The sequence below is a fragment of the Falco naumanni genome, chromosome 7 (genome assembly GCF_017639655.2).
Source record: "Falco naumanni isolate bFalNau1 chromosome 7, bFalNau1.pat, whole genome shotgun sequence".
In the NCBI taxonomy this organism is placed as follows: Eukaryota; Metazoa; Chordata; class Aves; order Falconiformes; family Falconidae; genus Falco; species Falco naumanni.
Window position 1 is genome coordinate 7,839,716 of NC_054060.1, and position 26,852 is coordinate 7,866,567.

General features: G+C 40.5%; 1 long non-coding RNA gene across 2 annotated transcripts in view; it reads left to right on the plus strand.

The window, feature by feature from the left end:
- Positions 1-308: 308 nt before the first annotated feature.
- Positions 309-26,852, plus strand: part of LOC121092043 — a 72,826-nt gene continuing 46,282 nt past the window's right edge. For both annotated transcript variants that reach the window (XR_005829166.1, XR_005829167.1), the window contains exons 1-3: positions 309-742; positions 14,432-14,553; positions 18,245-18,396. This is a non-coding gene — a long non-coding RNA (uncharacterized LOC121092043). The remainder of the gene's footprint in view (positions 743-14,431; positions 14,554-18,244; positions 18,397-26,852) is intronic.

Below are 26,852 nucleotides of genomic sequence, written 5' to 3' on the forward strand. Positions count from 1 at the left end.
ATCCTTTGCTTAAAAGGATGAAGGCCTGATATTTCCTGGGCCGCTCTGAAAGTCTGGTCTCAGCTTTATCACTGAAATCCTTTCTCCCTCAGTAAAAGCAGAACCAGTAATTTCAAGTTGGAATATATGTATATTTATAATGCTTATTCGTAAGCAAAGTTAGGAATGGATCAATTCAAAATCTTATTTCTGAAGCAAAATATCAAATAATTTAATTTTTAATATATTATAGAGTGTTTTACTTAATTTTTATTTGTGTTATGAATTTTCGTTTGATTCTTTTTCCTTGACTGAATTTTCCACTTGATTTGAGTATGCGAAAGAAAAAATTTGTCCCAACTAGTCTTGCTTGTGGCTTATCATTGCCAAGTGCCTGGGCACACACCAGTTCTGTAATTTGGTAAAAATAAGCAAGGCCATTATAGAAGAGTTATCAGAGGGTGATGAGAAGTAGTATAATTTTATCAATAATTACATTGCTATGCAGGGTGATAAGTATCTTTATCAAACTGGCACCTATGTATGCTTAACTTTTTCAGGAGGACTTCTTAAATCCAGACGAGTCATATAGTCCTCGGAGCCTGCCCGGAACACAGCCATGCTGCCATGCGTGGGAAGACGAGATGGTGCGCTTCCACACCACACCAAAAGGTGAACGCAGTGAAACCTTGCAGTGCCTTGTGTGCAGCAGGACAAGACACAGAGCCAGTCAGCACCCCTGTGAGGCTGCTCAGTTGCATAGGTAAGACTTTGGATGCCTTTTAGTCTTGAGGAACAAGAGCAGGTCCTATATAACTGAGGAGTATAGTTTTCCACTGGCAAGTCCTGCTTAAGGATAAACACAGTTTCCTGGTCTTTGCCTTTGAAACATCTAGGTGGACCTGGCTCCAATGAGGTGGAAAAAGTCTGAAGTTTCTTTTCCCCTGGGGCAGGATCCATCCAACTCATTGCCAGTGAGAAATAACCACCAAGTCAGCATGACTAACATTCGGAAACTTACTGCTGCCCTTACCCTTAGCGCAAGTCCCCAGCTGGGACTTCAGCTCAGTGCAGCTGAAGGCAGAGGTTCAGTGCACTAGAGCAGCTAGTGCATTTAGCCAGCACACTTTCTGATCCCCTCACTCAGTCTCACCAATCACCGATGCAGTTTCCTCCTGCTTATTCTAAATTGGCTTTAATTTTCTTTTAAATAATTCTTAAGTGTGACTTTTTCAGTACAAGACTGGGAACTATGACTAATTATAAAATCATTATATGATTAAACTCAATTAACTTCAAATAACCCTTGAAATTTGCTTAATGTCAGCCCTTGGCCCTGCTTGAACCAATAAATATTGCTCACCTTTTGTAATGAGTATGAGAAGAGGTGGTTGCAGAGCATGATTGTTCAGAGTAAGCTGAGCCAGAGGACGGCCTCACAGAACAGGGTTAAACTGGTCCCAGAGAGTTGAATAATGCCACATCAAGAAGGGAAACAGTCTTCTGCTCCTAACTGGGATATTTTTTCCCTGCAATATTTTTCTCTCAAGTAGTAAATCTTTGAAAATTCTTTTCAGCATTCCATGTAGTGGTCCCAATCTGCTTCGCAAGTGTTAATAAGGATTAAACCTCACAAAACCAAGGCATGGGAGCATATTGTTATCCCCATTTAGCCAAGTGAATTGCACAAAGATCAGTGGTGGGAGCAAAATCCCAAGAGTTCTGATGTCCTATTTTATATTTTAGCTAAAGCTTTTTCTCACATAATGCTGTAAGTTTCTTATTAGCTGCATGAGAGAAAGGGTCTCTCTTCTCAGTTATTTGGCACATCTGGTCGTTGGGTGCTTTTGGTGTTGGTCCCATCCCTGTCCCATCCCCCCTGCCTTTATGAAGCCATCTCTGGATCCAGTCTGCCTTACAGCTAGATCCTGGCAAGAGAGCTGGCAAAAATGTGCACAAGAATCGCAGCAGCTGTATTTCTGTGTTCAGTTCCTGTGAGGACAGAAGGGGATGTCATTATTGCTACTGTTCCTGGCAATCTGCTCTGACTGGGAAACTGGAGAGGACAGTAGCATTGTTCTCACTGAAGGTAGATGGTAGATGATGGATAGAATTTTTCCAAGAGGTAATTAGATGGGCACGGTAACTATACAGTCATAAAGATGCCTCATCATCTACTCGCAAACATCCCTCGTATGGTGTGCTGGCCATGAAATGTTCTCAGCATTTTATTGACTTCCAGCCCTTCTCCATGAAAAATCTCAGCATTCTTGCTGGGTCTTGCCTGAAAATGGATTTAGAGGCCCCTTGGGGAAAAGATTTCACTTCCCCTCCCCCCCCAACTTTTTTTTTTTTTTCCTCCTCTATTTTCCTGGAGACAGCACATGGCTCTGCAGGTGCTATTGAAATAATAGTATTTGGGAACCGGCTCCTAAGGAAAGAGAACAATTGATTAATGCACCTGTGTAGAATAAGGCAGCGAGGCAGCGTAGCTGGTCTTCGGATTTTTGGACACTTAATTTTTTTGTCTGTTTATGATGAATGTGAGTGGATCATTGGTGTGGACTATTAACAGAGTCTCCTTTTTCTTTCGATTGCTTGAACTCGTGTAGCTCTTTACAGACTCTTGAAGAACATCACATGAGGTCTCAACCCATTTATTAAACAATAGAAGTAGTGAGAGAGAGAGAGAGAGGATGTAAACACTCATCTGTAAACATAAGCGTTTATATCCCCAGCTTGCTGTTTGAGTCTGGTTTCATGACTGGGAGTGCCCTCGGGTCATCATTGAGCAGTTTGTTCCACTGTGACTTCTGAATGATGAATGTCTCCACTTAAGTTACAGATCAGTACCCCACAACAAAAATCACCACTATTATTGGCCTCCACAGGGGCACCAAAGGGTGAGTGGGCAGTGGTGGAAGGCTTCACCTGCCACAACACTGCTCTCTCCCTGACAGTAAATGGAAATTTGTCAACAATCTGTCCTGTAGGACATGTGGTGGGGAAGTCTGGCTCAGCACTTATCATTCTGTCTTTTTATAGACGTAGTTTTCCTGTCTGTGGTACTGCCCGTCAGATTAGTTAGGGTCAAAAGCTGAATACTTGGATTTTTGACCCTTGAATGAACCTTGCAAAAAAGACAAGGAAATCAGTTCTACAGTGCTCTGTCCCATACTTGAGGATGGATTTGGACATCAAAGGATGGGTAGTTCAGAAAGACAGAGACACAGTTGTGTTCTTGAAATCAGAAGAGTGTATAAATTCCCCTTATCTCTTTTGGGGAAAAACCTCCCGCATGGGTCTAGCTCATGCTTGCTTTTTGTATTGTGTTGCTCCTTTTGCCGTGACAAGTCCTGCTAAAAACAATTTAAAAGAAACAAGTTGGAGTCCAAGATGGCTGGGAAGTGAAGGAATCATTATGTTTAATTACTTGCATTAAAATGGTTTGTAGACTGGAATTAGTTTGGGAATGTCTGTCCCCTTGTTTAGATGAACAAAAAGCTAGTTGTCATACCAGACTGCCTGTTCATTGTCTGCTTACCGAGGGCCAAGTGAAGTCCTGTTTCCCCTCAAAAATGAGCAAGTCTATCAGAAGCCGCGATGGTGGGCGTGCAGTAAAAGTTTGGGCCATTCTGGAGTGTGCTGTAGCCAGTGCAGAGTTGAGGCAAACGCTAGGCAGCAATTTCCTCCCAGCAGCCTGCAGCCCTCCTCTTGTGTTGCTCTGTCAAGAGCCAGTCTCAGTGGTAATACCTCCCTCCTGCCCCCTGACAGATTGATTTTGACCCCTAACTTCCCCTTCCACCTGCTAATTACTTGATCACGTTCTCTTCCAATGCCCTTTTCACCTGGTGGTAACCTGGTTTTGTCATTCTTCCATTCTGCTGCTGCCCTCTCCACCTTTTGGCTATTTATTTTTAAAACCCTCTTCTCCTCACTGCCTTCCTCTTCTTCCTGGCCATCCCAAAGTTCATCATTAATATCTGGATGTCCAAAATTTTTTTTTGATTTTGCTGACTCCCAGCAATCTGGTCTCTAATGCCTACTGGTTGGTGGGAGCAGGGGAGGGGGAGTGAAACTCAGGATTTTCCCTTTTAATTTGTGCTTTGTTGCTGCTGGTTTGACCTTTAATCAGGTGTCTGGCTGTTGTTTGCTTGCTGATGTTTTTTACAGAACCATCCCTTGTAAATATATACAGAAAGGGCGGGAGAGTAACTGGAGATTGTACACCACTCTTTTATTTCCTGGGAGCCTATTAAAGGCAGTTCCAGTTTATCCATCCATCTCTTTGTCAAGTTGCCTCCTGTGTCCATCCACTTGTGCATTTATTTAGTGGTAATATTAGCTACTGTATCATCCTCTAGGATTGTAACAGTGTATTTCAGAATAAAGCCAGAGATGCAAAGTGTGCTGAACCCATTATAAAGAAATAAAAGGGTTTTCCTTGATGGCATTTAGCTCAATAAACACAGTTTGTCAGAGATGTCTTTATCTCCTTACATTTAAGCGATTAAATGTTGCTAAAAATAGCTTCAGAAATAAAACATGAAGAGAGCTTCTGGCAAAGCCCTGTCCAGTTTAATTCATACATTAAATATTTGCTAGTAGGGTCAAAAGCTGAATGCTTAGATATTTTGCCCTTTGAGTGAACCTAGCTAAAATAAAGGCAAGGAAATCAGTTTTGCAGAAGCTGTCTCCAGAATACTAGGATCAATTTAAACATCAAAGGATAGAGAGATCATACAGCCAGCCAGCCATATTATTCTGCACAATTAATACTCAGAGAGGTGTTTCCTGAATTCTGAATCTTGTGCAGGGAAGATAATATTAAAATTTCAGAGTTTTAATTATGTAAAAGACGGTCCTTGATCCTTAGCTCCTGAAAAACAGAGCAGTTTATTTTGCATTAATGAATGTAGGAAACATCCCCCAGTCTAAATCTCTGCATCGATGCGATCTTTTTACAGTTAAATTAGCATTTATATTTCTAAAGGTAATTTTTAGACAACACAATAAATAAATCATATGCTGGTAACCTCCAGATGGATAAAGTGGTGCTCATATGGCATTTGCAATGCAAATGGGCAGAAGATTACATAATGGTCGGCTCTGTTGGTCTTGGGCAGCCGTGAGGAGGGAGGGGAGAGTGGTGTCCTGGGTCTAGCGCTGGGCTCCTCGTGTCCCGGCAGGAACGACTCGCTCGCTCAGGGGTCAGCCCACAGAGCACAGCAAGTCTGCGTGGAGGGCAGGATCTCTTGTGGCTCTAGGTCTGCTAGCAGGATCTGTATCTCAGACTGCTGCGTTTGAAATGCACTGTCAGTGTGTGGTGTAGAGTTAAATTCTGGAAAAGCTTTTCTAAGTGGGAGCTTATTTATTTTAGGGTTGAGCTTTTTGATTCTGAGGTCCTGAGAAGAAGGGAGAGAGCAACGACCAATTGCTCTGAGCAACCGCAGTTGAAATTTGCCTGAAGTTTGTTCTAAGTCTGTACGTCTCCACATAGGCTGTGAGTCACACTTGCACTTGGTGTTTCAACAGTAGCTTTAATCTGGTTTAATAACTTCTGTATATACTTTATTTTGATAAAATATCGACCAGAATTTCAGGATTGAGGTGAATGATTTTTGTAGCTCTGAAGTATCATTTTAGTGTTCTTTTTTTGACGGCTACTAAAACTTCACCTCTAACTTGAACTGTCTTCAAGCACCTAAATAAGTGTCCTCATGTTTGCTATGTGATTTCAAGAGCTCCTGTGCTTTAAAAGACTGTACCATGACTTATTATGTTACCGAACTTAAGTATCAGTCTTTTGAAAATCTTAGCTGTGATTATTTTCTCACTGTGTATGTCCAAAAATCTGTTGGTTTTTTTAAGTAGAGGACTGTATTGCGTCATATGAATTTTACCATACTGTTCAGTTTTGGATAGTAAATGGTATTGAGAAGAGATTAACTAAAAGAAGGCCCAAGGTTCTGATCTTTGTCCACTGAAATAAAGGAGAACTTTGTCACTTACTTCCATTGGATCTATTGGAGAAATTCTGTGTGGTGCTGAGGTACACAGTATTTGCTTAGTTTGGCTCATGTGGTAGTCAACGGAGTGACTTGACTTCAAAAGCAGAGCGTTGCCTTCCTGTACATAATTAACATTACAGTGCTGTAGGTTCTGCATGTAAAAATCCAGGCTATTGTAAATTGTGGTTTCCTTGCCAACCATATCTCAGCTCTCGCACTTCTGTAGTTGTCTCTATGATGCTTTGTGCCGTATTATTATCCCTCACTTAATACTGGAGCTGGATGGATCTGCAAAATCTAGCTATTATTCTTTCCATTTGTAATACATTAATATGAAAATAAAAATAAAATTTAAGATGCTTCACTTCCTGAGTAATTTTATTCTGGAAACATTAAAATAAACAGACATGACATTGGGAATGTTTCAAAAGTATTTTTTTTTTTTTTTGGCAAATGTTCATAGCTAATGAATTTGTATTCACAAATGTAAGCATTTATATCAGAATTGTGATTAAAGCATTAAAATTGACTCATCTGCCAAACTGTAGGTCATATAGCTTGAATTTCGTGTTTTGAAAATTTTATACTTGGAGTGAATTACTTGCCAGCAAATTATAGTGCAGGACTTATTCCCAAGAACTACTTTCTGGTGAAGTTCAAATAGTGAATATATGTTTGTGTCTGTGGAGAGGGAGAAAGCTAATTTCACTGGTAGTGTTTTTCACTGAACATTATTTGGGCAAATGGCCATTGAGAAAGCTTTCTTGAATTTCTTATTTTCTTTGATTTGTACCCAGAAGATATTGATCTAGCTGGATCTGCAGCTGTGGGCAGGGTTCATTGGTTCCCAACAAATTTTTGCACGTTCTTGGCAGCATTTTCTGAATTGGAGATATCTATTCAAAATGCTAGTAATAGCTGCAAGTAGTTTCAGAGTGAATGTACTTTTACTCCATTCTTAAGGTATAAGCAAGACCTTAGTCCTGCTCTTTCCTTGTTGAGACGATAGTTTGCATTACTTGTTTCCATGTTATTTTGTTCTAATGTGTAGATTGGGAGATAAATCTTGTTTGTTCTTGATCAAGGTTACTTTGCCACGTGGAAGACCTCTCTAATCCAGTTTATGCCATTCCTGCATGATCCCCTATGATGTATGTGTGAGGGCATGCCTAGAAATGAGTGGAATACGGCAGTCATCCTCCCTCATGGTAACATGGTACCACATCAGGACTGTAGTGCAATTGCATGTTAAATCTCGGGGAATGAGAGCAGCGCTGGCACAGCCCATCCCATGGCAGAAGCTACAATATTTTATTTCTATAAGTATCTGTACTGCTAAAAGGTAATGAGACCAGAACTACAACAGCTGTAATTTGCTGGCTTTGCTATCTTCAGGGGGACAGTGCTGTGGGATCCTGCCCAGTGACCTCCACCTGGCCACGTGTCCTGTCTGTACCTGTTCTCGTGGTGTACATACTGAATATTTACATCCAGGCTAACTGCAGTGTCTAAGCTGGGATTTGATGCATTGCCTTTAGTTGCAAGACTGGGATGTTATTCTGCTTTCCTTGTCAAATTGGAGATTCTCTCTGTTCTTCTGATCCCTTCACAATCCAGACTTGTTAAGAAAGGGGGGTTGGCAAGCTTTTGAAGCCAGGTTAGTTCCAGGATTGTACTGCAGCACTTAGTCAAGAGGGTGCAAAGGAGATGGCAGTGCGTTGTCCTGTGAGGACAGGGGCAAGGAGGAAGAAGTTGGAATACCTTAGGCTGGTGCTGCTGCCAAAAACAATGTATTGTCAAACTATGGCCTAATTTTCTTACCTAGGGTGTGTTTAAAGAGGGATGGGCATCAGGAACAGGCCATTAAGCAATTGAAGCTCTAATAGAAAAACATAACCTTATCACAGATTTTTTTTTAAAAACCCTCGGAAAATAGCTCAAATATAAGGTTAATTGGAGCCAGAAATGTCAAACTAATGTAGCAATTTACCCGGGGAGACTGCCCTGGCCTTTGAGTATAGCAATAGTACAGACTACTGAGTAGGATAGTGAAGAAATATAATAGGATTTTATGTAGTCCCCTGTCATATTAAACGTTCTTTGCAATTAATTTCTTGTTGCAATGTTATTTTCACTGACCTATTTTTTTTTGACCTCCTACAATCTTTAAGCTACCAAAGTAGGGCATACGGGAATTCACATTTCTTAAAAAAAAATAATAATAAAAAAATCTTAACTTAAAGCACTATCAATATACACACTGCAGTGCAGACTGATATTAACTCAGAGCAGTATCAGAATGCCATTGGCTCATTCTAGAATAGCATTTAGTCTATGAGCTGTGGTGATCCATTCAGTAAAATACTGCTTCTGAACTGCTTGCTCAGAAACAAGTGGGAGTTTTATTGGACTGACAGTTTGAGGATGTCTGCCCCTGTGAATGAAACACGATAGGTGGTCCTCTTCCTCCTTCTGGTTGCTGTCTCTGTTTCTTCTACTGTTAAATGGACATCAGGCTAAGATAGCTTGGTATTGGGATCTGGTCTGATTAATCCAAAACTGCTGGACTCAAAATTAACAATAATAAAATCCCAAAGTTGTGGAACAGCCAGAGAATCCTGGTATGTTCCAGCTGTTCCCTTGCTAACTGAATCGCTTTCCACCTGGGCTGGATACATAATCCATTTTCATATTTTAATCTAACATTACTGGTGATTTTGCTCTCTGTTTTTATACAACTTCCACAGTTTACTACAGAAACTGTATTTCTCTGGAGACCTAATGTTTCCTGAAAGTATCCCTTTATCTGAAGGGGTAAGTGGGTAGGATAGTCAAATCCCCAAATAGATCACTCTGAGGGAGTGTGAAACCTCCATCACAGAGACAGATAGATGTCTGCTAGAAATAATCAGGTAGTTTGGGAGGGAGGGGGAGCTACGTGATCTCTGGAAGTCCCCTTCCGTCTTGTTTTTCTATTTTCTATCATCCTTAAAGACGGAAAGTGGTACCCCAGGACAGTATACCTGGTGTCCAGGTTTGCAGTCAAGGTGATGAGCTCAAAGAAGAGAGAAAAACACAGGCAATAAAACTTTCTGATCTTGAATAAGAACTCTTAACGTAAGCCCAAGTGTTTTCCAAGCAAGTGTCCTTCATGTTTTTCCCTGTGGTAGCAAGGATTTTATTTTTTTTTTTTTTTAATGAAGTGGAGCTGGAACCAAATATCATTGAATCAAAGAAAGCCAGCATTAATCAAAGCACATCAAAGAGGTTTCTCATCAGTTGCCTGGAGCAACAGAATCTACAGCATATCATCTCTCTTATGCTAAGCTGGAAGAATTCAGAGAAGAGAATTTTGTCTGCTCTCAAATGAACACAGAAACAGTATTTTTAAGGTTTCTTTAATAGTTCAGTGAGTTGGTCCATTCAGCCATTAGAATTTCTGAGTCCCAGACTTAGATTTCCCTGGACTGTTTTTTCATATGGAAAGCAATGAAGCGAACCTTTAAAACTAAACAGGTGGTGGGTTGCCTCTCTCAACAAAGTTACAGAAGTGCTTCCAGCTCTTACATTGTCTCTTTCTGTTCCCTTTATCTCTCTGGGTTGTGAAAATGGTAACCCTGTGACCCCTCGTTGCCTCACTACAGATGCATTTCATTCTTAGCTAATAGTACTTAGAAGGAACAAGCAACCCAGCTGGATAATCAAACGTGGCTCCCTGCTCAAGTAAGAAATCCTGCCCTTTGATCAATATTTTTTCTCGTGTTCCCCGATACAGAAATGAGGGGTGCTTGTATTTACTATTTCCAGAAGATCCAATTATTACCTAAAAACTTGTGGGCACTCAGTACAACCAATTGTTATTATGCAGTCATAGAAAGGCCTGGATTTTAGATTTCACCTGGATTGATTCTTACACTTGCTTGAGCAGTTGATAAAATACCAGCAAAACCTCTTGGCCCAGCCTGGGGACTTTCAGGGCAGCTTTGACAGATACCCAGACCAGACCTTTCATGTTAATTGCATTTGCCAGAAATAAAATCCAGCAATGTGTGAGCTTTGTGATCAACTTGCAGTATCACTGAGGCTGGACCTATGTTTTTATGGTTTTCTAGGTCACGTGGTGTGCACCTCCTTACTAACGAGTCCCAGAGCATTTTGCAGAATGTGTACCCATGGGCTGAGTCCCGTATCCCAGCTCAGGGCTGGAATATGTTGGCATTTCAGCATGAGCAACACTTTGCTCTGGTTGTTAAAGGTGGAAGTGAAGAACAGAAGTTCCCCAACTGAGACTGCAGGGGGAAATTTAGTGCGGTAGAATGTAATTATCCAAACTGGAATATGGCCAGGATCCTGGAGTTAATAATACGCTCTGCTCTTGCAAAAAGTGCCATAGGATCTTTAATGACTGCTAGTGGTCAGCGGGCTTCACATCACATCTCAAAGATAGATATTAAACAGATCAGAAGTGTAGGTATTTCAGTCTTTTGTATAACACAAATATTTCTGCATGGCCTCTGGCTGCAGCCTTCAGGTCCAGGAGGGAATTGAGTTAAACAGCCAGGGAGGAGACATGAGTCTTAATGAAAATGATCCCATTAAAGGCAAATGATACGCAATTGGTGAAAAACAACTGAGATGTACACTGAAGTGCCCATAAGGTAGTATTTGGGTACAACAAATCACCTGCCATCTTTGGTGACCATCAGCATCATGTAGTTTGGAGGAATGGAATAAAAATGTTAACAGCATCCTTTGTATAATAGGGTCAACTCCTGTGGAAATCTGGATTATGAATTTACCCTGAATTTTCTGTAATAGTGGAAGCTGTGTGCAAATGAGTTGGGAAATGGGTGTAAGTGGCAAGATTACACTGCGTTACTTACTCTAGCACTGATGAACTGCACAAAGCCTTGGAGCTTCTACAGCAGTAAAAAGAGAGCGCATCACAGGCAATCCCTTTCGTTACAACTGACTTGTGCCATGGGACTTCAATTAAAATCCAGACGAAGCCACTTTTAATCATTCTAATAAGAAAATAGTTTTTTTTAAGTAGTATTTTTTAAACTGTCTACTTTTCTATGGTGCAGCCCATCGTGATGGTGGATGAGGTGCTAATTATCTGTCTTGGCTGCTTTTTCTGAGCACAAGGTTTGTTAATCTGTACTGCACCAGGCACCATAGGCTCTGATGTTTGTGATCAGTGGGCATTACTACCAGCTGTAATAAAGAGTAGAAGGCAAATGATCCCTTATGTTGTTAAAATGAAGAAAGACTTGCACAGTTCTCCCCCTTGGTACATCCCAGTACATTGGTACTTACACCATAACAGTATTATCTCAGGGAATATGTCTGCTACAGGATATTGCCACTTTAACCGCCTGAACTGCCTTTTAGTTCCAGTTTCAACTCAGTGTCAAAAATGTTACCCCTGTTTAAGATTAATTTGTGACAAAATGTCATATTAATACAGCTATATTTCCCAAGGGATAAATATGAACTTTTGAAGAGCAGCCGTGGCAGAGTGCTATATAGGACTATAGAGAATTATCAACAGGCTTTTGCTTTAGCAAATGTCATGCTACCAGAAGAATGGTGCAGTTTGTGGGCGAGTATGGTGTACAGATTCTTTTATTGTAAGAGTGAGGTTATGATATTTTCTTCCTATTAATCCATATCTCATCCCTAATTATATTAGCACCTTTCAGTGACAACTGATTAAGAATCTGGGGAGGAAACTGTCAGTTACCTATAAATCCATCAGCTTTGTATCATGTTTATTTTTGGCCTCTCAGCTATTTTGGGAGGCTGATGTTTACCTCGAGGTTTGTGCATCGTTGGTAGAATTACTTCTGATTTACACCAATGGGTGTGCAGTCACAGTTGAGCCCTATGTGATGCTGAGGACTTTACTTGTAAAGGGCTAAATCCAGCACCAGTTGTAAGCAACTTTAATTCCAGTGAAACCAATAACAGCTGCACCTGCATGTGCTAAGGCTGACTTTGGAACAGTTTATCAGGTATTCTCTTTGTACTGAAGTAGAATAAACTTTGTATTTCATTGCACCTTCGGTACCGGTAGTACGCCTTGGATATGTCTGAGCTATTGAAACCAAACTTCTTAACAGCCCTCAGATGTAAAGAAAGGAAAGATGAAAAAAAGTCCTAAAACTAATCTCTTGCCTCACAGCATTCCACCAAGATGACTCAGAAAATGACAAGGGAACCAAACTGCAAATTAGGCTCTAGTGTTTGTCGAAGACATTTGCCACCGGTAAAAATGAGTTATTGAAACAGTAAAGCTGAGGACTTCAGAGAAACTTTGATTGACAACAATAATTACAGCTATTCTTGTTCCTATAAGAAATACAGTGCAGGCTAGGCATAATAAATGTATGAAAATGATATTCTAAACCTGAACAGAAGTAGATGTAGGTCCAAATGGTTTAAGTGTCTTCTGTAGGAATTTCTGTGCATTTTTATGTGTTAGAAGTAGCCGTAGTTACCAGGCAGGTGTGTACATTTGCTTTACATGACTAGTCAGCTAATCACTGGATGTTTTCTGAATAAGCCTCTGTGAGTAAAGGCTGTCATGCATCAGTAGTGTTCAGTCCGGTGGAACACTTTGGGTTCTGTACTCCAGCCAGGCTTGCGTGGCAGTAGGGTCAGGCTGGGCATTCTTGCAGAGCAGATGCTATTCGTGGGACACTTCCATCTGACCTTTCTGTCCTGTCTCTGGAGGAGATGCCCAGTGACTGTTCAAGCCACATCCAGATGCTGGCAGAGTGGTCAAATGATTTCTTTTGTACCTGAGGGCAACCCTGTGCTCAGCCTGAGCTTCCACAATATTCCTCAGAGGCAAAGAGGAGATGGAGTTGAAGCACATGGTCTTCTGAATCCAAATGCAGCTTGGTGCCTCAGGTGGGGAACCACTGCAAAGTCCTAAAACTAGGAGCTCTTCTCTTGGCTAACCAGGCTTGCTCACATCTGATGCGTATGCGTTACCAAACATCAGGCTTTTCTAGACAGTGCCTTAGAACAGGGACGCCTGCAAAAGGGTCAGGAGTACTCAAGCCTTAGATGTTCTTTCTTATGTGTCTGTATTTTCTAATGCTGTGGTGGACTAACACAGGAGAATATAAAACAACTGTTGTTTTGTAGCCAGTAGCTTTTGCTTTTGTCTCCCTAACTCAATGTCTGCCTTCTCTTTCCTTCTCCTGCTGTTGCCATTTGTTACCACAAGACCCCGTATCCCTCCCAGCCCTCTCACACAGTGAAGGCAGGCTTGTAGCTGTACTCTGCTAGCAAGTGGCTCCGATTGCTCCACTAGATGTTTCTGCTATGAGAAGATCACTTTCCCTCTTCCCTGTCCCGATCTGAGGTCTGGATCCATTCTATGACATCAGGCAGTGTGGAAGAAGGCAGCACTGTAGCTAACCCTTCTCACAAGGCCACAGCAGTGCCAAGAAAGTGGCTGTAGGCCAACGGTGGGTTTTGTCGAACCTGTCAGATTATGTTGCTGGGAGTTGTTCAGTAGGGTTAACATTCACAGGGAAAAGGAAAATAAGTTAGTCAATCCACAAGTGCCAAGAAAGAGTTAAATTAATGGGGGAAAAGGAAAAAAAAATCTTAATGCTGGAGAAAGATTACACTGGCTTACTTATCAGGTTCATGCTGAGCCCAGTCGTAATTGGAATGTACCCTTTGTAAAGTTTATTGGGTCCTGGGGCAGCTTGTTACTGAACCGGTCAATTAATCCATTTTTTTTTTTAATGAGTTAGGGGATTTCCTTTTGTGGAAAATCACCAGGAAACCTGACCAAATGCCCACAGCTTGGGGAAAGTGTGGCCTTAACATATAGAAAACCCTTCCTCCACAATTAGGAGAGGAAATAGACACCTCCCCTTATGGGCAGCATATTTGACCAATCCAGGGATAAAATAGATGGGATTTCACCATTGACTTGCAGGTTGTCGAGGGAGGATCACCATGAAACAAGATTACTTGAATGCAGCTTGGTGTTGAAGGAAATAAAACTGTTGAGTCTCCCTGCTGAGAGACAAATGATTTCCATTTAAAAACCTGTTTGTTCCATGCTGTAACTCCCAATGTAGCAATAATTAATGATATCAGAAGGTTACGAAAGACATTCTGTTGTGCTTGCTCTGTTCTAGGCATGAAATTGGATTAACATGAAGATAAACTTAGACTTTAAATCTGTTGAGGAAATCAGTAATTATGTCAAAATTCACAAATATTAATCTGTTTAAGTGTGTCAGGATACTGTTCATCTATCAGCAAAACATCCTGCCTTGTCGGAATTGTGTTGAAAGGTTAATTTCTTAAAATACTTGGATTTCAAATAACAGAATATTGTGAAGATGCAGCTTACTGAATAAATGCAAACAATCTCACCTCTAGAAACATGGTTATTTCTATTTCAGTGGCATCCAGCCAGTAACCTCTCATGAGGAAGAATCAATTTGCAAGGTACTGAATAAACCCTTGGGCTCTGCTGTGGAGAGGTGACCACCCATGAAAACAACTGACATGAAAAAACCACAAGGTATGACAGTGCATACTTAATAGAAGTGCATCTTTGCTGCAAATGAGCACATGGAAACACGATTGGCTTTAAGGGCAAGCTATGAAGACAGTTACAAAGGCTCTGAAATTGTTAGGTAGAAATTCAGTGGGTGATTGGAAGGGGAAGGGACTCTGTACCTTACCTTCTCAAATATTTCATGAGTCCAATGCAGGCCCTGATTCTGCTGTGGCTAGTTTTAATGTACCTGCTGTAAAAAACACAGAGGTGACACAGCTGTATGACTGTGTGTAGTGATACAGTCTGCAACAAAGGCTGCTCAGGTGTAGCTTTGTTGCTACTGGTACTTGTGAGGTGGAAGCTCAGCTTGGTATGCCTACATAAATTGCAGTCATACCTTCCCATTGCAATTTAAATTTGCCCTGAGGGAACATGTTATCTTTGAATGCCCATTTAATTAAGTAGCCTGGTAGTGTTATTGTATTAGAATAGAAAAAATAACTCAGTGCTAGATTCCCTTCCCAGTGGAAATGGAGGTAGTGGGCACCTGTATAAATCTATTAGGAATGGTCCTCGATGCCATCTGCCACAAAAAGTGCGTCTAAAACCACTTGAGACTTAGAAATCTGTCTAGTGCAAGAAAATTACAGGAGTTTCATTCTTCCTTCCTTCATTTAAAAATGCAGGCTGAACATACCTTACAGAAAAGAGGAGGTTTCAAATCAGGGACATGGTTAGGAGGCCAAGAAAGCTGTATCTATAGTCATGTGTTGTTGGGGCATCACAGAGATGGTATCATTCAAAAGGCTGGCAAGTCTTTTAGTAAACAGTTAGTTTGCTTTTTTGTGCAATGCTGTCAAAAAGAGAAGCTATTTGTAGTGTCAAGTGTGTAGCATGTGAAAAAGTGAGTTTTGCAGCTGCTGAATGTTAGGAAAACCTAAGCTGAAGGCTGACTTCAGTATTTTGCTGAGTAGGTCTTAAAGGAGATGAGATACCACTATTCCAGAAAACTGGATTTTTGCACCCTTACAGAGAAAAAAGAAGTATAACAAGGAAATATTTTTACATATAATAACCATTTTTAATGTGTTCTCATAAATTTAAACCAAAAAAGCTTCATATATATATATATATATATGCTGGCCATGTCTAGCCTCTTCACAGAAGTCTGTGGTGAAAAATAGTATTCAACCTCCACAGGTATTGCTGGTAGCTGTGAAGTGGTTTCTCAACACATCTCTTATTCTGCTTAACTGCACATAAAGCTATATCTTTTTTTTTCTAGTGTGGAACATCTGGTTGCTCTACTATAAAAAAGCCTTTCACTTTTTGGAAAACTTTTATCAAATCTCCTGCTTCTCTTCTGTTTTCTAGATGAGCTGTCATCTTAGTAAACATGAAGAAACAGGATATGAAGGCAGAGAGTGGCTCTGGATATATTTTCAACTCTGATGTAGGGATAGGCAGCACCCATTCAGCAGGTCTGGTCTTTGCATCTAGCTCACCTGTGGACAGAACATGGCTTTTCCGTTTCCCAACTCAATGTGTTAAACCAACACAACTCTGTCCTGTGCTACGTGGCCTGTTAAGTTGGGTATTTCTGCACAGTGCTTGATGTAGACGTGTACCTGATATCATTCAGGTGCTGTGTGGCTGGAAGGACAACGAAGCCCTGGCTTGAACTTTGGTGACAAATACAAAACATTCCTTGCTGTTGTTGACTTTAGTGAGTCCTACAAAGTGTTTGTGTGGGGAAATTTAAGTCTCTAACATTTATAAAATATATTTATAAAACATCCAAACTGCTTTATATGAAATTCTATGGTTACCACGTCAAACATAAAGATATCTCATTATTTTTCATTTTATTATGTATTACTTCTCTTTACCAATTTCTTCTTCATTTTTTCCTATGCCCTAACTGTTTTCTTTATCATGGGCTGCTTGCATGGGCTCAGCCATAAAATCATCTCTCTCTGAAAGAAACATCCTTCTATTTGTGTCTATTTTTTATGATGACTTTTACTTTGAATTTATTTAACAATACTTCTTTCTTTTCACTACATTGTAACTGCTCTTTCCTGTGTCATTTGGAACTGGCCAAAGTTGGCAGATCTCGAATTTCTTTTTTTCACTTTGAAATGTACAGATTCTTTCTCCTTCAGTGATAATGGCCATTGTGTTTCTTTAGAAATATTTTTTGGGGCCTATTATTTCTCAGCCACTTCAGTTGGCAAACTGAAGGCTTGGAAACAAATTAGCTTGGATGGCAGCCCAAGCTGTCAAAATGAGCCTTCCATTCATTACTGAATCATCCACCTCCTACATTTAGATCTTCAGCCCCACTTTTCCAGTAAGCTTCTCAGTTGAGTTCTTGGAATTTTTTTTTTTCTGTCACTTTTGAACTCACTACTCCAGTCTACTTCACTTACGACCACACAGCAAAGCTACTTCCCCATTATCTGAAAGTAATGAAGTAATAACGCCAGTCTAGAGGGCACAGCTGGTCATCATTTTTGGTAGAAGACATTAAAATTATATTTTTCTCACATATTATTTCTCTATGAGTTACCTGAGGCTGAGGCCTTGATCACTTTGTCAGGCAAGAAATTCCAGGTAGGAAAACTGATTCCTACATGGGTATCATTAAAATCGTATTATTATTCTTGCTCTGAAATGTTCTGGGGATGGGGTAGGAAGGTCTCATATACCTTATATATTTATGTCCCTGAAGTATTCTCCCCCACGTCTTTCTGGGTTTGGGGTTTTTTTTGTGTGAGTTTTTTTCTGCTTTTTTTTTTTTTTTCTCACTGTCTTTTTCAACAAATATTTTCTCCGAGGAGTGTATCTCTTGGAAATACCACATAGCAGCTTTTTTTCCTCTTCTCACTTGATGTCAGTGTGGACTTTGTTAAGGAAATTTTCAAAATGAAATGTTTTGGTTTCGGACAAGAATATTTTTTTCCCTATTATTTTAGCCAACTTTTTTGTATTTCGATTTCAAACAGTATATTTAAAATGCATATTATTTATCTTTTTTATTAAAAGAAATATCCTGATAGTGAAAGGTAGCTAAGAGAAGTTAAGTAGTTTGAAGGTTCCAGGACTATGTGGAAATAAGCTGGACTGTGTTGGGGAATTTGTAGAGGAGAGCAGTATAGTTGCGGAGCCATATCCTTGATGCTCTTTCTATGGGGTAGACAAGGAGAGCTGGTGCAGAGCTTGCTACATCTTATCCCATCAAGCTGACATGGTAACTCTGAGTTACTATCTACAGCATCTCTAAGCTGTCTTTCTGAGGAGAAATTGTGCAGGAAAGACAAGCAAGAAGCCTTCATATTTCTATGGAAAATTTCTCACAAGACTTATGAAATTACCCTTGGTTCTGCAGTGCAATGCTAACTGACTGAAACCTAGCAGAAGGGAGAGAGAAGCAAATTTCTTGGCCGAAACCCATGTTCTCAACATGTATAGTGTTAATAGTAGAGACTATGGAGAAATTTCCACTGGTGATGTAGCTGTTGGGATGAGATGTACCGGAAGGAACAAGTGTCAAACCTTGTAAGGTTTTAGAAGATAAAATTAGAAAAAATGCATATGTATGACAGAACATGAACTTTAGTCATTCAATACAGGGTTTGGGGCTGGTCCAGAAAAGGTCTTAGATTTCTTGATGGAAAAGGTCACAGCTTTCCTTCTCACTTATCTCTAGAATCACGCATGCCCCTCCAGTCTGAATATGGAACAGCACTAATTAGGACTTGGACAATAAAAGCCTTGGCCAAAGACCACAAGGACTTCACATACCTGCAGAAATGGGGAGAGCTGGGGAAGATTACTAGGCTGTGTAACAGTCTAAAGAAGGTACCTATTTCCTTGGCCACCCCTATCTTGTTTTGCTCTCAGGCAGCTACTTTGGAGCTGTACTCTTAATTCAGGCACTTGCTGATCTTCCTAAGCCCAGGCTGGGCCCATAACTCTAGCAATTCTACTTCTGCTATGGTTGTCAAGAGGGAAGTGAAACATAAGCTGGAAAACTGCTTTTAAGTTTTAGATTCACAGTTCAGTTGTAAATAACTGCTGCTGTACACAAAAAATCAGCATTATAATGGCATGAGGTGAACTGAATAATGTGCAAAGTGTAATAAACCTTGATTTTTCAAATAACAGAATTCTTGATATATAGTAAAAGCAGATCATGAAGAAACAGCCTTTTCAACTATATCTAGCATGTGCGCCTTCACCAACCACATAGGAAGTAATTCTATCATGTGCAGGGATGGCACCCTTGAACCAAGAGCTGAAAGCACGAGGTGTTCAAGGACATCCACAGGCTTCTTACTGTCAATGGCAGTAGAGTTATTCACAATGTGGCCGGAAACAGGTACAGCATCAAGGCAGCAAGAGCTTGAGGTTTTTCTGATTCTGTCATCGGGTGAAAACAAGTGTATTGACGATCAAATTGACAGGGAGAAGAAAAGCACAGCAGGGCACACATGGGTTTTCTGTGATGTATTTTGTAAACTGCATTTTGTCATTTTCTAAGACATTCTCTACTATGCCCACATAAAGATGGATACCCCCACAACTGAGTTAGCAAGGAAAACTTGATTGCTGTTGCATTTACTGAGATGAAACTTTATCTTTTTTTCCTTAACCAATTTTCTGGAATTCTGACACGATTATAATTCTGTTACAAAAATATTTAACTGGAAGATTTTATAGGATCGCACTTCTAAGCAAGGTAAGTCTATTTCCCTTTCTGGTATGTAAGAATGTTGCCTCCCAAATTAAATAGACATTTAGCATAAATACACTGTGGTGATTATTGCAATTCAGGGACTAACGATTTCCTTTTTCTCTGGCTTTCCTGGTATGCAGTTCGTTGTGTTTCCACACTTGTGGTGGTGAATTAACTCCCGGTGGATAATATAGCTTCACTGGCAGCAGATGTCAAGACTCTTAATCAGAATTTAAGTAGCCTCAATTACATTTACCTTAATTCACTTTGGAAGTGAAGTAAGTTAAATTGAATTAGGCTTACTTTAATTCTGAATAAGTATGTCCACACAGATATTCAATGTATCTTTTGCTAATCTGTTCAAAAAATTAATTCCGATTCTTTTTGCAATTGCTCTCTAAAGTACAGATATAGTCTGAGAATGCTGGAGACAATGAGTAGGCAGGGGATAGACAGGGCTGAGTATGAAAGCAATGGTTGAGAACATTTGGGTGTAAAGGGTTGAGTTTTGGCCAAAAAAGATGCTTGAATGAACATAAGACACTGTGCTTGGCTGGGGACTGCTGGTCAGGAGGTGGAGGCTAAGTATAGCTCTGATGAGTGCAGTTCTATAGCAAACAAGAAATTTATTTGGCCACAATGCACAAAAGTCTGGATCTTTTTGTGCCTCCTTAGAATGAAATGTATTCACATAGGAGCTGCCTTATGTCAGGGTTCACAAAGCAGTCGTCTCTACAGGATGCCACGGCGATTAAGATGGTTCAAATTATACATGTATAGACAGACATGCTAAATGAAACCAAAAATGTATCTGTTGCTTTATCTGTTAGCAACAGTGGCCAACAACAGAGCTTCTGAGGAGAGTAAAACTATGACACTAATTCCTTGGTGCATTCTGCTGGCATAAGTTAGCAGGGGCTCAGGATTTCCTGAGCCAGAAATGGAGTTTTAGTGCAATTATTAATTGTTCATAATGGAGTTTTCCCACGATCGCTGGGCACTTTAGCACTTTACTGAAACAGAAGTGTTTACTATTGCCTCTATGGTTTCTGTCATTTGTATTACGTACCATCATTTGCATGTAGAATGCAGTTTTGGGATTAACCCCGCAGGTACGTGGCCAGTGTGACCATTTCCTATAAGTCACCATCAGCAAGCAGCAAGGATAGCTAACCTAGGTTGTTCTGGCAACCTGCATAAAAATTGGTTACGAGTGTCCACATTTTGTAGCCCTCTCTTGCGCAGTAGGCCCTGTACGAACTCATGATCAGAAAACAGCTTTACCCTGAAGAGCTTACAGCATAAACAGACGCGAGAAGTGACCTGCCTGCAGCCAGAGAGCAAAGGGGAAAATACAATGTTAGGTATGATTAAGTGAGAAGTAGACAGCAAAACAGAAAATGGTCTTATGAAACTTTCAAACTTATGATCCACCTGTGTCTTGAACAAGTGTACAGTCCTGATCATCCTCTCCTAAAAGGAATGGTAGTAAAAGAGAAGATACAGAGGAAAGCAGCAAGGTTAGTAGAGTTAGTAGAGTGAGTAGAGTTAGAAAATGACTTTCCTAGAAGAGATTAAATAAAATAGGGCAGTTCATCTTGGAAGAGAGACAAGTAATACAGGTGTGTGTAATGTCATAAATGACATGGGAAAAGTGAATTGGAAATGACTATCCCTTGGTATAACACAAGACTAAAGGGGCAATGAAGGGAATTTTCAGGCAGCTACTTTAGACCAGAACAAATAGAAGTGCTTTTTCACGCAGTGCATAATTCAGTTGTGGAACTTATTGCTGACAGATATAGATTCAAGAAGCAATTAGACAAATTCATGGAAAATAGGTCCAGCAGGGGCTATTAAACATGCTGATGCAGATGCAACCTCTGGCTCAGGAAATCCCTAAATGGCAGATTGCCAGAAGCTGGAAGGTGGAAGAAGGATCACTCTAGGCCTGACATGCTTTTCTGTTCTTTCTCTGAGTAACCACTTTGGGTTGCTACATAGTGTGGGTTTTAGGCCTCGATGGAAGATAGTGTTTCTTGGGCTTTTATTTATCCTTTTTTGGACATTGCTCATATTCTATGTATTATGTCATTTAATTCCCTTTCCTTACAGGGCTGTGTTATATTTTTGGGATTTGATGTTTGACAATAGTTGAATTGTACAGTATGAAGCATGAAGTATCAGCCTGCTTTTGTGACAGTACAGTAATGCGTAAGCCACCATAAGTAACCCTGTGGCAAAACACACAGATTCCACATCCCCATCCCTGCTCAAATGGATGAATGGGGAAGATTAGCATTTCAGCACTTACAGAAAGTTACACATTCCAGGGTCTGGTAGAAAAAGGGAGGGAATGAATTCCAGAGTACCTGCCAGTAGACCTTCATTCTTTTAAACCACTTTCAGATTAACAGTCACTGGTGAGACTCTGACCAGTGTGTCTAGCACCATTATAAAGAAAGATTCTGCATTTCTAGACTGCTTTGCCTTGCATAATTTCCAATTGTAGAAACCTGTGGATTACTTCATTTCCATCTGTAGAGGCCGAATTAAGCCAGAGAGATTGGTTTGCTGGAATAATGTCTCTGAGCAATGGAGAACGGCAGGGAAGTGTGGCCCCTGCCACAGCTGTGTGATAGGAATAAGCAGCACCAGGTACAGTCACGGAGCTACTGAGGCAACTGCCGCCTCAACACTTCTTGCACAACATCAAGCAAATCCTCTGTCCTTCTAACAAACTGGTTCCCAAGGGTGAATATACCTCTGTATGTTCAGCTGCAGAAGGGCCGCAGCTTCATCCCTTTTTCTGCCTTTTTATTTCTCTTGGGATAGGGCTTCACAGAGCTCCACAAAACCCACCGACTATAGACCAATCTACTTGGTACTCTTATTAATGCTGTATTCATGTTCTGATTCAGCCTTGAATGATACCCCACTGGTTCAGGGGGGAAATCTTTGTCTTTTTCCTTCCGTGACTAAGAAATGGCTCATGTTGTATTGAGCTCACAGATTCTCTTTGACTGTAAGTATAACCTTTCAGTGTGAGGCTGTTGGTGCAAGTGAAATCAAAAGGACTTCGTGAAAGTGTCTTAACAAGCCAGCGGCATGATCATGTGAGTTGTCACCTATCTTCCAGTCAGCCCGAGCTTGGCCAAGTACTTATATATTCCAGAAGACTGCTTAAAAGGTGATTTCAGGCACATTGTGCTTTCCGATTATTTGCACAGAATAATTAAAACATTATTTTTGCACTTCTGGAGTGTTTGTCCCTAACACTGCCTAAACAGATTGCGTACCTTTTGGGTTTTTTTCTCCTTATACCAAACGGGGTAGATTAGGAGTCACACTGTGATAATTCCTGATTACAATAAGTATGAAGAATTGTTAAAGACGTGCCATTGTAGCGAGTACCTCATAAGTGAGAGGCTGTGGGCAAACAGACCTCAGTCTGTGTAAAGACCACAACAAGTAACTTGTGTCTCACCATTCCTAGTGCTGCTCAACATGAGTGCCAGCCTGCTTGTGCTGCCTCTGACTCATCCTGATGCTCACCTGGATTCCTGCTGCTGAAAGGGACCCTCTTTCTGTTCAGGCAGCATGTGTATTGCTCACCGAGGTGGTCTGCCATTGTCTGTATGCAAGTTACTTTTCCAAGGACTCAGGTGGTACTGCAGCCAGTTGAGGGGTTAACACACTGCCCTTGGAACTATTCTCCTGGACAAAGCTCTGCTTGTACTTCAGCCTGTCTTTCTGGAGCTTCATGAGCATTAATGTGTCAAATGCTGAGTCTGTCAAACTACCAAAGTGTGGGTTTTCCCCCCTGTCTCAACCCAATCAACAAAACTAATTTGGATCAAGAAAAGAAATGTCTTCAAATATTACAGAACTAAAGCAGCAGAGTAAGGATGAAGCTGTCCTGGAGGATGTATAGAATAAATAAATACAAATTCAGAGTGTTGTTTGCCTTTTTTTTAAAACCTTCTTTTTTAAAAAAGCTCTCTAAAGCTTTATTTCTTTTGCTTATTATTATTTAATTAAAAAAAAAAAAAAAAAAGGCAAACCCTCTTCTCATCACAGCCTCCTGAAGAGAAAAACCACAAGTGCTCAACTGACTTTGCAAAATGAAAGCAGTTGATGCCCGGGGCCTGCTCTAAGTGTGGGAGAATAAGAAAAACTAAATCCAGGATAGATAAAAGCCAGACACCTGCCATATGCATGAATCTGTTCCTCAGGGAGCCGGTACTTGCCACTCTATACCTGTGCCTGTATACATTGGCCTGCCTTCACCCCTGAATGCTGCCAACATTCACGTTTTTGTCATCTAAAAGCTGTTGTTCTTTTTGAGTTCTGTGGCTATAGCACTAAGGAAGAATTAAAAGCTTTTCAGTAACTATATAAATGCCTAAGCCAATCAATAAATATTGGTTTAAATGAGTGTTAGGTGCCACACAAGTGGTTGTGTTGTGAACTGGAAAGAAAAAGAGAAGGCTTGAGAGATGCAGGGCTCTTCCCCCAGGAGGTATCCAAGTGTACTTATTTTCCTATACTTTTAGCTTCTATAGTGTAAATAAGCACCTAAATTCCTTTAAAAAGCTGAGCTTGTATTAATGTAATAGGAAGAGTTGCTAGTATCTGTATGAGGCTGCTGCTAGAACCTCATTAATAACTGACCCTTTTCCAGCTAATCTCCCTGTTTTTCAGGGTTTCAAATAGTGAGGGCCCGTGACTTTTCAGAGATCCCACGGTGGGTTAGTAGTAGGACTGTAGAAAGAACCCAGACCCATCAGTTCTGAGGTCAGAGCACCACATGCTGTTTCTTTTCAGGCTGGCTGTTGATTTGAAATACAATATTTACTAGTAACTAGGCAGTCTGAATGTGGCAACTTACAGGACAATGAGCTACGTAAAAGCAGTCTGTAATGCGTTCTGCCCAGTTCGAATGAATTCACTTTCTGTATTGTTTAGAGAACTGAGTATTTTCTGTCCTTACATGAACCCTGTCAGATCCCAAAGGGAGCTACTGAGAACAGAGAAGAGGGACTGAGCTATCAGACACAGGCTCTTTTGCAGTGTAGGGTGAAAAAGTAGCAGATATGTGTGGTGCGTGTACAGGAATGAAGGTGCCCATTAGATTAATTAAGGCCAAAAATGTATTGTTTTTCCTGCCTTGGGAGAAAGTGCTTGGGGAAGGAGGCAAAGGAAAAAAGCTTGGTTCTCATGGGTGCTGCGGCACACTGAAGAGAGGAGGCATGGATCTCATGGTGAGACAGGGGTGACTCAGAGAAGGCTACCAGTAAAAGAATTTCCAGTTCTGAGGCTCTGTTCTCAACAATTCAGCTGGTTTGCACATTGCAATAATAATTATTGTTTATTAGGAGCCTATCCATCAACTGATGCCTCAGGTGCCTATTGCAATTAGGATATAAAACAAATTGGGCTGCTGCACTCAATAAAAAGATTTTTTAAAATCTGTTTCTTTCAGAGCAACTATGTGACATCAAAGTCATTCTAAGGTTAAGTGGGAAGGATTCCTGGGAACTGAGGTTGTAGAAGTGTATGTACAACAGTGTCTTTCTCCAAATACAGCCAGTTTGAGGCTTATCCCTGGGCTTATTAAGGCAGAAAGGTATGGAAAGTGTTTGAAGACTGGAAGCATATCTTAGTGCATGCCCATTAAATGCCTGAGATGTGAGAACCAACTTTTTAAACTCTACTTTCATGATCATCAAGTCTCTGACAGGTCAGTGTTTAGTCTATTATCTTATCAGCTAGTGGCTACATATTCATCGGAGAGAGATGAGCTGTCCATTATATGTATTTTGTACTTTTATGATGAAAGATAATTTGTGTAAAAGCATCCAGAGCGTAGGCATTTTGGGATGCTTTTAACATATCAAAAGAATCTGATCTGTATCTGTCTTTTTTTCCTCTAGCCAAATTATTCACCAGGAATACTGATTCTTTTATTTCCTTTCCATTCCCTTTCCACACAGCCTGTGTTAAACACCTACTTTTTTATGTTTTATATAAGGGTAGCAGAACAGGGAGTGGAGGGTAGGACACAAAACAAAGAAATAGAAATAACTGCCTCTTGGATTATCTTTTTAAAATTTTATTCTGATTATTTCCTGCATTACAATAAGACATTTTTTCTTCCATCTGTAATTTTTTCCCTAATGTTCCCTCATATTTGCCAGACTGGGAAGATTTAAAGGAGCAAATCAAACAATCTGGAAGAGACTATGACTTCTTTATAAACCTCTACTTTGTTATTAGTCTTATTTTGAATGAATTAATCTTGGTATGTGTCTCTAGTTATGCAACAGGGAGGATGCTTCTTTAGCTACCAGATGGAAAGCTTGGAAGCAGTGTTACGTGGTCAAGCGGGCTAGGTCTTGGGGTTGCAAATCTCATTTTTCTGGAGATGTTTTTGAAACCAGAGCAGTTCAGAATGATGTTCAGCCTTTTGAATCATGTGGGATGTTGGACATGTGCTGCAATAAATTCTCTGACCAGAGAAAGGTGTTATTTGACTGGGAAGCTGTCTTCTACCCTTCCTTACTTTCCATGTGTGCAGTGGTCATACCCTGTTGCCATGGAGTTGTAGCAGGCTGGTCTACTTATTTTTGCAAGCCTCTCAAAATTTCAACCCTTTTCAATTTGCCAATCTTCCCCTCCCCCTTTTTCTTCTTGGACAGGAACTCTTGAATTTAACCCTTTTGACAGCTTTCTTGCCTTTTTTTTTTCTTTTTCTTTTTTTTTTTTTAAGTTAGATTTCATAGATGTACTTCAAAGGGAGCCGTGGATGCTCAGGGCTCAGAAGACCAGAGATTAAAACCACCATATAAAAGATCTAGAAAGGTACAGAGCATATTAGTCTGGTAATGATTTTTTAATGGTTATTGTATTTATTTTCAGATGTTTTACAGGGCATGTACAATATGTATAATATGTTGTCTTGAAACAGACAAGTGTCTTGCTCCCATCTACCATAGGTATGGCTGATATATGGCTTTATGTAGCAAGGGAATTCATAGAAGCAAGCTTCAAGTGTGTGTTTGTGTTCAGGGTCTTTGTGTTTTAAGAAAATGCTTCATGCTCTTATAGCACCTTTCACTTCCAAGGGCTTGCACCTGATCTATCAAGATGAGGAGTAACTACCCGATTATAGTCAGAGATTTATGGCAGTATAAATCCATGGCAAGATCAGGCGCTGGCTCAAAGAGCTGAGTTTCCCCAACAACCTTTAACTGCAGTTTGCAGCAGCTGGTCAGGCAAAAGAAGTAGTTTCAGTGGAAATAAAGGAGAATACTGAACCTGCTCTACTCTAGGTCCTTCCCTGCTCTTTCCCCTCTGATTTGTGTTCGCACGGTGTTTTTCCTCAGTCTCATCTTCCCACTGTGTCACTTTGCTTCATTTCTGAATTCTGCTGCTCCTATTTCTGCATTTCTTGACATTTGCCTTTGCAACTCAGTTTGCCTCATCCTTCTTCTCCCTTCATAAGTTTATCATTTCCCAAAGATGCAGTTGTGCTGCTTAGACTGCTACCTAGGCAGTGTTCACCCTTGCTCTCCCC